The sequence below is a fragment of the Papio anubis genome, chromosome 12 (assembly GCF_008728515.1).
Source record: "Papio anubis isolate 15944 chromosome 12, Panubis1.0, whole genome shotgun sequence".
NCBI classification, from domain to species: Eukaryota; Metazoa; Chordata; class Mammalia; order Primates; family Cercopithecidae; genus Papio; species Papio anubis.
Window position 1 is genome coordinate 36,559,297 of NC_044987.1, and position 15,027 is coordinate 36,574,323.

Below are 15,027 nucleotides of genomic sequence, written 5' to 3' on the forward strand. Positions count from 1 at the left end.
GAACACATTAGCAGAGGTTATTGATTACTCTAGTGGTAATGAGCTTGGGTTCCTTGTCAGGTGAAGTCCACATTCCTTGGGAGCATTTTCTTGAAACTGGCTAACATGGAAGTACATGTTCACTATGATATAGGATGCAGTAGACTTTTAAAGCTTTATTGCCAATGAATCATTCTTTAAACATGTAACAGCAGTCATTTAAAAGGTTATTTTCCAGTCGTTATCTTTTTTATAATTTCTTCTGAATGCTAATGATACACTTCGGAATAGATGCTAAGCCAAAACAAGAGAAGCATTAAAGAAATGTAATCACATATGGCTCTTATTGCTTTTAATAAGTTTTCAAACAACCATCATCATTATCTTCTGATGACCAAGCTGAGCAACTTAACTAGTTCAGCTTTATCATTATCAGTAGTCATGATTTCTATCCAGTGTTTTAATAATAGCTGACAAAAACAGTTTTGAGAAGTGGTGACCAATAGGAAATTGTAATCTGGGCAGTAAAGAAAAAGACTCAAGTTCGCAACATTTTTTAGGAAAAATGGCAGTAATTTTCTCATTAGGGGAACTATCTTAGAGAAGTATTTCTAAAATATACTTTGTCCCATGATTTATCTAAGGGTAAAAGATCCAGTGTACTACTTGTTAATTCATTCTAGTGGAACATTGCCAAATGGGAAGGGTGAAGGCAATAAAGTGATTGGGTCTCCTTTTGATGGGACAACATAAAGTTGATATTGAGCTTCTAAGTTTATTATAAATATACAAGTGTTCAGCCAAAATAAGTGGAATAATATTAAAAAACACTTTTAGTACTGCATTTGGAAAATCATTAGAATATTTGATTTTTAAATATGCTATTTTTCACTGTAGATAAACTAAAAATAAACCTGAGGGGAAATGTTCTATTCTGCTTAATGGAAGAAAGTGATCCTCATGAAAATAATATGAAATAGCTCAAAACAACCAATTAGAAAACTAAGATATGTTATTAGGAGCATGGAATTTGTATGTTGATATTGGAATTTAAGGAAAAGATCATTGTATTGAAAACCTTCAATCTTTCATGGTCTGCTGAGAAGGTTCTGTTCAGCACTGAATACGTTACGAGGCCCTCTGGACCTACGGTCAGACAAAGAAAACATCTACATTTCCCCTATGACCATTTCTGTTTCACCTGATTGAAGGAACATAATTATTTATGAAATTTGTGGATGAATCAAATCCTGAATCCCTGTCAGTCTACCAAAATATTATCCACAATGCAGAGATGGCCTATGTTGCTTTATCTCTGCTAGACCTGATAGTATGTGTGCCCCGATGTAATGAAATATAAACTTAATGCAGATGCCAACACAATGTGGAAAGAAATATGTTATTTTAAATTTAGAGTCAAGTCCAACTTTGAAGGTAGAGACAATTGATATTTGGAAATACAGAATCATCTGCAGATTTCTGAAGTCAGGTGTATCAGCAGAGTAACAGAATTTTGATATGAAGTTCTAATTCAGATTTTAAAAAAATATTCCCTTTGAAACTGTGCTTATTTGGCTTATTTTATATTTATTAAATTATCATGCCAATTGACTAGCTTTGGCATAGTGTTTGTTAGGTGGTATAAGTAAAAGCAGCTTGTCTTCTCTGAGAAATGGGGCCACCTCATGCAAAAAGCATTATACTCTTTAGCAATGGCTAGCATGGCAGGTTTGTACTTTATACCAATTCTTCTTTTCTAATATAATTTTTAATGGAGATGGATCAATTATTGACAATAAAAAGCTAAAACTTTAAAACTAATTTAATGGAGGTTAATACTTTCTTAAAACCATAACTCACTTTTGAGAGAGAAAAAAGCAAAGTTGTGGTAATTTTTTCTGTTTATAAAACCATAGCATAAGTATTGCTATACCATTGGCCCTTGAAAAACAGCGGATGGGCACCAACTTCCTGAGCAGTTGAAAATCCACGGATAATTTTTGACCCTTCCAAAGCTTAACTACTAATAGCAGCAGTTGACCAGAAGCCTTACCAGTAACATCAACAGTGAACTAACAGATAATTTTTATGCTGTATGTATCATATGCTGTATTCTTAACCCCAAAGCTTAACTACTAATAGCAGCAGTTGACCAGAAGACTTACCAATAACATCAACAGTGAACTAACAGATACATTATATGCTATATGTATTATATGCTGTATGCTTACAAGAATTTAAGCTACAGAAAAGAAAATGTTACGAAGGAAATCATAAGGAAGAGAAAATATATTTACCTTTCACTAAGTGAAAGTAGAGCCATCATAAATATTTTCCTCTTCTTCATCTCCATGGTGAATAGGCTGAGGAGGAGGATAAAGAGGAGGAGGTTGTTTTGTTGTCTCATAGGTGGCAGAAGCAGAAAAGAAATCCATATATAATTGGACCTGCACAGTTCAGACCCATGTTGTTCAAAAGTCAACTCTATTATCATTGTAGACCAAGTAAAAACCAATAATACTGTGTGTCATCATGATGATTAATTTTAGGTATCAAGTTGAATGGATTAAGAAATACCTGGAAATCTGGTAAAACGTTATTTTTTAGTATGTCTGTGAGGATGATTCCAGAGGAGATTTGCATGTGAATCTTAGTGAACCGAGGGTGGAAGATCTGCCCTCCATATGGGTGGGCACCAACCAATCTTCTTGGGGCCTGGAGAGAAGAAAAATGAGAAAAGGTGATTATGTCAATCTATCTGTTGGAGCTGGCCACAGTCTTCCTCTCCTGTCCTTGGACACCCATGCTAGGCTCCCTAGCATTTGGACTTCAGGACCTGACCCCTTGGGTTCTCAGGCCTTCAGCCTCAGACTTAGAGTTAGAACATCCGCTTTTCTGGTTCTGAGGCTTTTGTATTTAGACTGAGCCACACTACCAGCATACCAGGGTCACCAGCTTGCAGATGGCCTGTCATGAGGCTTCTCAACCTCTGTAATCAAGTGAGCCAATTCGCCTGATAAATTCACTCTCATCCTCTCTATCTCTCTGCTTACCCCTCTCTCTCTGTATATATACACATAAATGTAGGTATCCTGTTGGTTGTCTCTCTGGAGAAACCTGACTTATACAATTATTATCTGTCCTCGACAATGAACAAAGCTTGTTTGGGATGTTAAAAAACGTTTTGATGTCTGCATATGAATAGCTGACTCAGGGAAAAAGTACAAATACAATTAAAGTATTTTAAAATAAAGCATAGGAGGAAAATCCAAATTAACTGCTGTTATTTATAGTTATATAAATAACTATAAATATAAAACTACAATATATTGTAGTTAACAATACTTGTATATATAACTACAATATATGTATAATATACATATATATGTTTAATATATGTATGATATAACTACAATATATAGTTTAATATATTGTAGTTCCATAACTACTAGCTATAATAATGTTATATAATTATATAATATATATTCATATATAAATAACTGTATGCTCTCTATATAACAACATGTAGTTGTATATACAGTTATTTGTATAACTATAATAACAGTGGAATGGCATCTGAGATTTGATGAATTCATTGTAATCTCTAAAAGAAATCATATAGTGTCAAACAAAGGGTGTTTGTTCACCAGCAGGGATAGAACAAATTAGCCATCAGTTTGCTTCTCCAGGACATACAAAATAATGTATAAATTCCTTATCACAAAATCTCTGTGCCTCCACAGTCCTGTTCTACTATCTGTTCCAAGTTCGTCCATTTGTAATCTCTCTCTCTCTCTCACACACACACACACACACACTAGTACAATAGTAGAGGAGTCATATTTTTTCTTCTCCAAACATGCTCTACTCTACTACAGTTCTGCTTATCCTTTTCTCTTCTTGGAATGTTTACTGTCCCATCTCTATTTGTCCAAATGGGTCCAAATCCAAGAATACAAACTTGACCTATGGAATAAAAATGGAACTTCAGATACTGTGCTATTCTCACTAGTCTTTTTGTATCTTACTACTTTATATCTTGTATTATAATTTACACACAGCATCTGTCACCTTCTCAAGCCTGAATATTCTGCCAATACAAGTTTTGAAGTTTATACATCTTTATGTCCTCCCTAAGCATCTGGAACAATTCCCTGAATGATAGAAAACACATACTTTGAATTGAATAAAATTGAGATGATACCTTAGAATGCTCTTTCTATCCAAATATACTGCCACTTTTACAGTGTGAAGGTTTATTTTACTCTCTTATTATATTAAGCCAGTTAAGTGTTAAGAGTTCTTTCATCCGATATAGCCCAGAGTTTGTGCTGTCATACTTTCTAACATACACAGTTTAGGAGTAGCTGCAGTATACTTACTATACTGCTCCCCATTCCCCTGCCTTTTTTTTTTTTTTTTTTTTTACTATTCAATTTCTGAGATTTTCTTCTTTGTTATCAAATCCCACACTGCTTCTTCTTAATACCACCATCTTATTCCATCTTCAGTGTGGTTTTTAATAAACACCAGGAAGATCTAGGTTCAAATCCTGCTTTTAGAAACTTAAATGTTCTGTATTACTTTATAAGTTTTCTGCCAAATATCAGTCTTTTTATCTGCCTTATATGTTTTCTGTGAGCATTAAATAAATAATGCTTGTAAAGCATCTAGTAGAGTGCCTGATACACAGCAATACTTGAAAATTATGTTTTTAAATTAATAATAATTATCATGACATTATTTACAGTTCTCTTCAAATCAGTATTTGGAAATGAACCTAGGCATATAAAGCATTGCAAATTTAAGCTACGTTAGTTATACAACTGTAAGGCAGCTTAAACTCTGTTGCCGTAAAAATAATTTCTGCCAAGGAAGTAATGTGACAAAATGAGATAGTGGGCAAAGAACTACTTTCAAAATTCAAGAAATCATCTTGATTATGACCTGTTACAATAGAATCAGCCACTCATTTTAGTCGTAAAAGTTTAGAGAACCACGACTTTTAGATCCAGAAGTAATTATTTTATTTTATTTATTTTAAAGATGAGAGAATTAAGAATAAACATGGTGAGGCTAAAAATGGCATGAGCTTGGAACATGATTAACATGAACTCACATTTGTGTTCTACTCCACTAATGTATGGTCATCTGCCCTGCTAAGCCTCAGTTTCTTTATCTTTAAATGGATATAACAGTGGCCATTTTATAGAAATGCTGACCCAAAAAGGGATTATATTTAAAAAGACTACTTCTGTGCATGAACTTACTCAACAGATGTTAATATCCTCCCTGTCTCTGAAATACACACACACACACACACACACACAGATTGATACTGAATTGTTCAATGCCCACAGCAGAACTGCCTCTTCTTCTTTGTCTTTAAGCACTAGTCAAATTACTAGTATTTAAACAATATATTTAATAGTGTCTAATGCATATATAGATTTAAAAAAAATAAAACTTTCATTTTTTTGAAGTTATATGAGATTTTTAGAGAGTAGTCTCAATCAATTCAATACTCTCAAAAACAGTTATAGTGTATAACATAAAATTATGTTTTCACATCAGTTGAAACAAAGAAAACTACAGATTATGTAATGACATATTTTCTAGTCACTGTATTCTACTTACCTGTTATGCCTTCTTATATTTAGCCATTAGTACCTCTTTCCATATAATTCCATACTTATTTGAATTCTATTTATTTTGCCATACCAATCAATTTTTATGTCATCATTTAGTTAATTCTAAACTTCTCAAACTTCTTATGAAATTCAATAGTTGTATGATGGCATTTCTATTAATAATGGCTCATTATCTCAAGAGTACTAATGATACAATTTTATATACGCCTCTTCAGCCTGCAGCAGATAACAAAGCTATAATAATATCTGACTAAGAGGGTAATGCAGTCTTCTGTCCATTCATGTAGAAGTCTACTCTGAGAACTCCAGGTTACACAGAAGAGCTGGTTTCCTCCTCTGCTACGTGAACATTCCTGAGCAGGTCTGTTGTAGATAATAGATAGATAAGAGAATGAGGAGCCTGTATGCTGGTTAGGCAGCCACAGTACAAAGAGAAGAAAGTGATTTCTGTATTTATAATGACTCTTTCTTCTTTCCTTATACAAAATATATTGCAAGGTAAATGTTTTAAATTCTATTAATAGCACTTTTTAGTTATGACATTCTTCATGACCATTTTGCAGAATACTATTGTTTCCTAATTTAAAAAATAAATATGGATACAGAGTTTTAAAAATTTATGAAGAGGAATTTTAAGTTATTCAATTATAATGACTACTGACAGAGAGATACGATAAATTAACCAAACAGATGCTTGTTTGAATTTTAATGTCAAGAAATAATTCAGGGAGTAAAAAAGGTGTCTTTTTTGATATTCCTTTTTTTTTTTTTTTTGACAGAGTCCTCCTACCTGTCGGCCAGGCTATAGTGCAGTGGCGTGATCTCAGCTCACTGCAACCTCCGCCTCCCAGGTTCAAACAATTCTCCTGCCTCAGCCTCCCGAGTAGCTGGGATTACAGGCACATGCCACTTCGCCCAGCTAATTTTGTTGTATTTTTAGTAGAGATGGGTTTCTCCATGTTGGCCAGGCTAGTCTTGAACTCCTGACCTCAGGTGATCCACCTGCCTCGGTCCCCCAAAGTTCTGGAATTAACTATGGGAGCTACTGCTTCCGGCCTTGATATTACTTTTGAAGGGGTAATACAGTAATATCACAGATGACTTTTCTCTTTAAAAGCATATGTGTTGACTTATCTCACATAGGAGTATAGCTATAGTCTTCATTGGGTGTTCCATTTAATATTCTTATATACTGAAGAAATTTTCATTTAACTAAAATAATTCATCAGACTTTAATATATGTCATACAATAAATTACATATTTCCATGTTCATATAAAGAAATGTTAGTTAATAATAAAAATTTATGAGCTGCAATAATATGAATTAATCTTAGCAACATAATAATCAGGGTAAAATACTACCAAATATTTGCATATATTGTTATATCTTTTAAACAAACAAATTTTAAGAAAGCTTACAGATAAAGTAAAATTATATATATAGATATAATTTATATTTATAATAAAACAAGAGAATGATGAAAGCAGAATTTAGGATGATGGCTACATTGAAGAAAGTCAGAAGAATGGGTTGGTAAGAGGCACAGCAGTGTTAGACATAGGCTGTTATTGATCCTATCTTTTAAGATGTGTTCTAGAGTTTAGGTGCCCCCAATCGTCAAAGCTAAAATGATTTAATACCAAAGTACACAATATAGTAATAGATTATAACCTGAAGCAGAAAATAAATCTATGCAAATATAAATAAACAGTTGAATAATTAATAAATGAGAGAGTAGAGATATATCCCTTGTACACACAAAATTTAAATAATTTATGTAGATACTACCCCCTATGTAGGTGAAGTTTAACTATTTCCCCTTCCCTTGCATGTGGAATGTGCATAGCGGCTTGCCTCCAAAGAGTAGAGAATGAAAGAGGGAGGAGGGGAAGAAGCAACTCTACAATGCAGAAATCTGTTAAGTGCTACTTCAGTCAAGCAATCAAGGTTAATATCTTCAATAAAAAGTCATTTTAATAATATAGATCCTTGATATAATGGGATGAAAATCACACTTCTGTGGTTCTCCTCTCAAAAAACAATGGGTGAGAACTTCTGTTTTCAAAATGGCAGCATAGAAGAAAGCTGGCTTCACTCTGCCCCTTGCCTTCCTCCACCAGGAAAACCAAAGATCAAATATATAATTCCAAGATTATCACCAGAAATATCCCAGAATATGTCTCAAATATGAAGATGAGATAGTTCCTGGGGTCACAGAAAAGTAAAAAAATCTGTAAGATGATGGTAAGAGAATAGGACTTACACATTCATGAAAACTCTTCCTCCATTCTCTCCAGCACCAAGCATGTGGAAAATTTCCCCCCCACTCACTGTGTCTGCACTGGAAAGAATGAGATCAAAGTGGACAACCAGCTTTTCCACCATCTTGGGTTCCCTGGCAGGAGACTTGGGAAGCATTACAAGTGCCTGAAGGAAGAAATATTTCTGAGGAGAGGCAGAGACAAAGGGAGAGGTCAAAGTTCCATTCCTACCCCTAGAAACTCTGCTATGTAAATTGGCAAAATCAGAGTGGCTGCCCAGCATCACCACACTGTAGGAGGTTCATCCCACAGGTTCTCTAGGCATGAACCTCTAACTAGCTTTCCCATACTTCCAAGATATTCTCTTGTGACTTTCTCTATTTTGGAAAATAAGTGCCCTGAATGGTTACTAGAGCCAATCTGAAAATGGGCTTAAGGCACCAACTAGAGCCAAAAAGAAGGCAATGACCTAGTGGTAAAGAATCTCTAAGTTAATACAACCAGTAAAACACCAAAACAAACCAAAGAAGACTGAAATAAATAACTAGTGCTTCAATACAAAGACATAGACATCCATCCATAAGGAACAATGGCAAACAGAGAATCATGATCTCCCCAAATTGACAAAGCAAGGAACCAGTAACTGACACTGAGACAGTGATTTGTGAGCCCTATGACCAAGAATTCAAAGGGAGTTCAGTAATTTCCAAGATAACATAGAAAAGCAATTCAGCAATTTATCAGTGAAATTTAACAAAAAGATTGAAATAATTTGAAAAAATCAAACAGAAATCTTGAAATTGAGGAATCAATTGCTGAACAGAAAAATATTTTAGAAGTTCTCAACAGCAGAATGGGTCAAGCAGAGAAAAGAATCAGTGAGCTTACAGACAGGCTGTTTAAAAATACATAGCCGAGGCCGGGAGTGGTGGCTCACCCTGTAATCCCAGCACTTTGGGAGGCCGATGCAGGTGGATCACAAGGTCAGGAGATCGAGACCATCCTGGCTAACACAGTGAAACTCTGTCTCTACTAAAAAATACAAAAAATTAGCCAGGCGTGGTGGCAGGTGCCTGTACTCCCAGCTACTCGGGAGGCTGAGGCAGGAGAATGGCGTGAACCTGGGAGGCAGAGCTTGCAGTGAGCCAAGATTGTGCCACTGCACTCCAGTGATACAGATTGCCTATAAGATAGAGAAAATTAACTCAAAAAAATCACATCTAAGAACTATTGATGTCCAATAGGGAATTGAGCAAGAGTAGGGGTTAGAAAACACTCTTAAGAAATCAAAACAGAAAATTTTCCAAATTTGAGCAAGATATGAATATCCAAGTACAGGAATGTCAGGGAATCCAAAAGGAGATTTAACTCAAATAAGACCCAAGCATATAATAATCAAACATCACAGGTCAGAGTGAAATAGAGAACCCTAGAAGCATCAAGAGAAAAGAAATAAATGACAAGCTTTAATTCACCTGAAAGCTGACTTCTCAATGGAAACCAGGCAGGGTAGGAGAGAGTAAAATGATATTTTCAAAGTATTGAAAGAAAAAAGAAACAAACAAACAAAAAGAAAACAAATGACAGCAACAGCAAACTGCCACTCTAGAATATTGTATCCATTACACTTTTATTTCAAATATAAAGGAGAATGTCTTTACCAGACAAACAAAAGCTGAGAGAATTCACCACCACCTCAACCATCTTACAAAAAATGCTAAAAGTTCTTCCATCTGAAGGAAAAAAATCACTGTTGTGCAAAAACAACAAACAAAAAATTGAAGGTATAAAACCCACTGGTAAAGCAAGTACATGGACAAACCTGGAAAACTCAAATATTTTAATTGTGGCAAGTAATTTATACATAATTTTACTAAGAAACACACACAAAAAAAACTACAAAATGGTAATAATACCTATAGCAACCTGTTAAGAAATAAGTACTATTAAATATGTAAGTTAAGGCCAAACATGGTGGCTCATGCTTATAATCCCAGTGCTTTGGAAGACCGAGGGAGAATCACCTTAGTTCAGGAGTTTGAGACTAGCTTGGGAAACATAATGAGACTCTCTCTTCAAATATTAAAAAAAAAAAAAAAAGCTGCATGTGGTGAAATGTGCCTGCAGTCCTAGCCATTTGGGAGGCTGATGCTTGAGCCCAGGAGTATGAGGCTGCAGTGAGCTATGATTGTGTCACTGCTCTCCAGTCTAGGTGACAGAATCAGATGCTGTCTAAAACAACAACAACAACAACAACAACAACAACAACAACAACAACAACTGCTTGAGTTTTCTAGTCTATATAAACAGAAATCTGGAGAACAGGCATGGGTGTGGGATAATGGTGGAAGAAACGTATAGTTGGATCAGGCTGAGTTTATTGATTTGGGATCACTAAGTAGTGACTCTGCATTTAATGTTGCAGCTCAGGAAGTTAAAAAAGGTTCTAATAGGCTGAGCATGGTGGCTCATGCCTGTAATCCCAGCACTTTGGGGAGCCGAGGCAGGCGGATCACAAGGTCAGGAGTTCAAAACCAGCCTGGCCAATATAAGGTAACCCCATCTCTACTAATAAAACAAAAATTAGCTGACTATGGTGGTGCATGCCTGTAGTCCCGGCTACTCAGGAGGCTGAGGCACGTGAATTGCTTTAACTCAGGAGGTGGAGGTTGCAGTGATCCGAGATCATACCATTGCACTCCAGCCTGGGCAACAGAGCGAGACTCTGTCTAAAAAAAAAGGCAGACCACTGTGAGCAAGCTGGAAATGCCTGATCTCCCTTAGTTTAATGTAAAAGGGACTCAAAGGCTTAGGGAGATTGGGATGGTGGAGTGGATTAGTCACTTTAGACCTACTCATTCCAGCTGCAAGGGTCCAGAAGATACACCCTTGACCAAGGCCTTGCAAAATAGATTTGTGAGGGGAGCATCTTTGAAGAGCCCTGTAATTGCTCTTCTCTGTATGTCAGGTCTAACAGTGGGAACTGGAGTCACTCAGCTACAAAATTTAAATACAACGGGAATAATTGGATCCCGAGGGGGCAGGGGCCAAGTAGCAGCACTCAACTGTCAAAGGCAAGGTGGCTGTAGCTACCATAATGGACAGCAGAGATAAAGGAGCAATCTAAATAGTCTGACTTGTTCCTAGAAGTGAAATTGTTAGGAGGCCTACTGCATTCCTACTTAATTTATACAAGCAGAAAACTTCTAGGTCAAATGGACAAAAAACTAATTTGAATTATAAAAACAGAGAATCACATCCCCTCATTCAATTTGCAGACTTGAGCTAGTTTATACACCCACAACCCCTTGAAAGAAGGGGAGACCCAGTCCCCTTGAGGAAGGACTCCACTACATTACTGACAATTTATGCAGTGAATCTTTCCTTCATCCTTCCCCAAAGAGACCTCTGGCCTTTTACCGGGGTAACTGTGCATTGGGGAAAGGGAAATGATCAGATGTTTTGGGGACTACTGGACACTGGCTCTGAGCTGATGTTGATTCCAGGGGACCCAAAACATTGTTGTGGTCCTCCAGTTAAAGTAGGGACTTATGGTGCTTAGGTAAGTGATGGAATTTTAGTTCAGATCCAATTTACAGTGGGTCCAGTGTGTCCCCACACTCATCCTGTGGTCACTTCCCCAGTGTCAGAAGCACAATTGGCATAGATATCCTTAGCAATGAGAAGATCCCCCACATTGGCTCCCTGAGTGGTAGGATGAGGGCTATTATGGTGGGAAAGGCCAAATGGAAGCCATTAGAGCTGGCTGCACCTAGAAAAATAGTAAATCAAAAACAATATACGAAGGATAGTTGTATTATGTTAGGCATAATTTAACCTTCTTATTGTCTGTATTTGAAGATTACATATAATCTCAGGAGATGCGTATGGGTTTAAGTTGGCAAGGGGTAGACTTCTGGTGGTTAATACTGAGTGTCAACTTGACTGGATTGAAGGATGCAAAGTACTGATCCTGGGTGTGTCTGTGAGTGTGTTGCCAAAAGAGATTAACATTTGAGTCAACGGGCTGGGAAAGGGAGACCCACTCTTAATCTGGGTGGGCAGGCATCATCTAATCAGTTGCCAGCAAAGCTAGAATATAAAGGAGGCAGAAAAATGCGAACAGACTAGACTGGCCTATCCTCCCAGCCTACATCATTCTCTCATGCTGGATGCCTCCTGCCCTCAAACATTGGACTGCAAGTTCTTCAGTTGTCAAGTTCTCATACTGGTTTTCCTTATTCCTCAGCTTGCAGACAACCTATTGTGGGACCTTGTGATAGTATGAGTTAATATTTAATGAACTCCCCTTTATATATATATTCTATTAGTTCTGTCCCTCTAGAGAACCCTAATACAAACATAGATAGAAAAACTCTCAACAAAATAAGTCAACAATACACTAAAAATATTAACTATAATCTAATGGGATTTATCTCAGGTATGCCAAGATGGCTCAACACATGCAAATCAATAAACAGAATATATCATATTAACAAAGCCAAGAATGAAAACCATATGATAATTTCAATACAAGCCAAAAAAACTGGTCAATAAAATTCACTATCCCTTTATTATAAAAACCCTTGTCAAATCGGGTGTAGAATGAACATACCTAAAAATAATAAAGGCCATATATGAACAAACCCACAGCTAACACTGCACTGAATAGGGAAATAAAACCCTGACAGCCTTTTCTGTAAGACTGGGACAAGACGAGGATGCTCACTTTCACCATTTTTATTTAATATAATACTAGATGTCCCAGCCAGAGCAAGGCAAGAGAAAGAAAGGGCATCAAAATTGAAAAGAAGAAGCTAAATTAACTTTGTTTACAGATGAAATAATCTTATACTTAAAAAACATAAAGAACCACCAGAAATATGTTAGAACTAATAAACAAATTGAGCATAGTTGGAGGACACAAAATCAGTATGTAAAAATCAGTAGCATTTACATACACAAACAGCAAAAATCTGAAAAAGAACTGAAGAAAGCAATCACGTCTGCAATAACTACAAAGAATATAAAATACTTAGGCATCAGTTTAACCAGTGAAGTGAAAGATTTATATTAATACAAGGAAAACCATAAACGTTGATGAAAGACATAAAGAGGACACAAAAAATGAAAAAAGATTTCATTTTCATAGATTTGAAGAATTAGTATTGTTAAAACAACAGTACTACTGAGATAAATTTACAGATTTAATAAAATCTCCAACAAAATACCAATGCCATTCTTTACAGAATAGAAAAAAAATTATAAAATTTATATGGTTCACAAAAGACCCTCAAATAGTCAAAGTAATCCTTAGCAACAGGAAGGGGAACAACACACTGAGGCCTGTTGCGGGGTGGGGTGGGAGGAGAGAGAGCATCAGGATAAATAGTTACAGCTATGTGATGGGTTGATAGGTGCAGCAAACCACCATGGCACACGTTTACCTATGTAACAAACCTGCACATCCTGCATATCTACCCTGGAACTTAAAATAAAAATCAAAATAAATTATCCCATAACAGAAATATAAGAAAAAAAAAATAACGAAGCTGGAGGCATCAATTTACCTCACTTCAAAATATTCTACAAAGCTGCAGTAAGCAAATTATGGTACTGGCATAAAAACAGACACATAGACTATTTGGAATGGAACAGCATAAACAACTCAGATATAAATCCACACATTTACAATCAACTCATCTTTGACAAAGGTGCCAAGAACATACCATGGGAAATGGAGTCTCCTCAATGAATGATGGTGCAAAAACTGGATAACTATGTGGAGAAGAATGAAACTAGACCCCTATCTGTCACCATACACAGAAATCAAATCAAAATGGGTTAAAACTGAAAGCTAAGACATGAAACTACTAAAAGTAAACATTGGGGAAATACTCCAGGATATTGGTATGGGCAAAGGATTTTGTGTAAGACCTATAAAGCACAGGCAACCAAAGCAAAAATAGACAATTGAGATTACATCGAGTGAAAAAGCTTCTGCATAGCACAAGAAACAGTCAACAAAGTGATGAGACAACTCACAGAATTGGAGAAAATATTTGCAAACTATCCATCTGACAAGGGATTAGTAACCAGAATATGTAAGTAGCAAAAGCAACTCAATAACAAAAATAATCCCAAATAATCCAATTAAAATAGGCAAGATAAAGAAACATTTCTAAAAGAAGACATACAATTGGCCAATAAGTATATTAAAATGCTTAATATTACTAATCATTAGAGAAATGCAAATCAAAACGACCATGAGATTTCATCTCACCCCAGTTAAAATGGCTTTTATCTAAAAACAGGCAATAATAGATGCTGGTGAAGATGCTGAGAGTGTGGGACCTTTATACAATGTTGTTGGGAATGTAAATTAGTACAGGCAATTTACAGAACAATATAGAGGTTCCTGAAAAAACTAAAAATAGATCTATCATGTGATTCAACAATTCCACTCCTACGTATACAGCCAAAGAAAGAAAATCAGTGTATTGAAAAGTCATCTGCACTTTCATTTTTATTATAACACTATTCATACTAGCTAAAATATGGAATTAAGTGCAACAACTAATGAAGAAAATGTACTATATTATTTTCAATGAAATATTCTGCCATAAAAATAATTAAATCTTCTCATTTGCAGCAACATGGATGAAACTGGCAGTCATTATATTAAGTGAAATAAATCGAGCACAGAGAAATATTGCCTATTCATACCCATATGTGGGAATTAAGAGGGTAGATTGGTGGTTACCAGAGGCTGGAAGGGTAGAGGGGAGGGAGGGGAGGAAAAACAAGTGATTAATAGGTACAAATATAGAGTTTGATAGAAGAAACCGGACCTGGTGTTAGATTAGTTGGGTGACATCAGTTTACAATAATGTATTGCATATTTCAAATTCGCTAGAAGAGAAGAATTTGAGTGATCCTAGCATAAAGAAAAAAATACATATTTAATGTGAGGGTTATCCTAAGTACATTGATTTGATCTTTACAAATTATATGAATATACTAAATAATACATATACCCCGAAATGGTGTACTGTATTATGCGGCAATGAAAATCTAGTAAAAAAAATAAAAACAGGCTCGGTCTAGCCATGAGATAAAGAATGTGACAAACCA

General features: G+C 35.7%; 1 long non-coding RNA gene across 1 annotated transcript; it reads right to left on the reverse strand.

Annotated features, from left to right (window-relative positions):
• Positions 1-1,793: 1,793 nt before the first annotated feature.
• Positions 1,794-6,164, reverse strand: LOC116269812. The gene is made up of 3 exons (XR_004177651.1): positions 5,617-6,164; positions 2,557-2,694; positions 1,794-2,342 (listed from the first exon to the last, which is right to left on the reverse strand). It is a non-coding gene; the product is annotated as an uncharacterized LOC116269812 (long non-coding RNA).
• Positions 6,165-15,027: the final 8,863 nt, after the last annotated feature.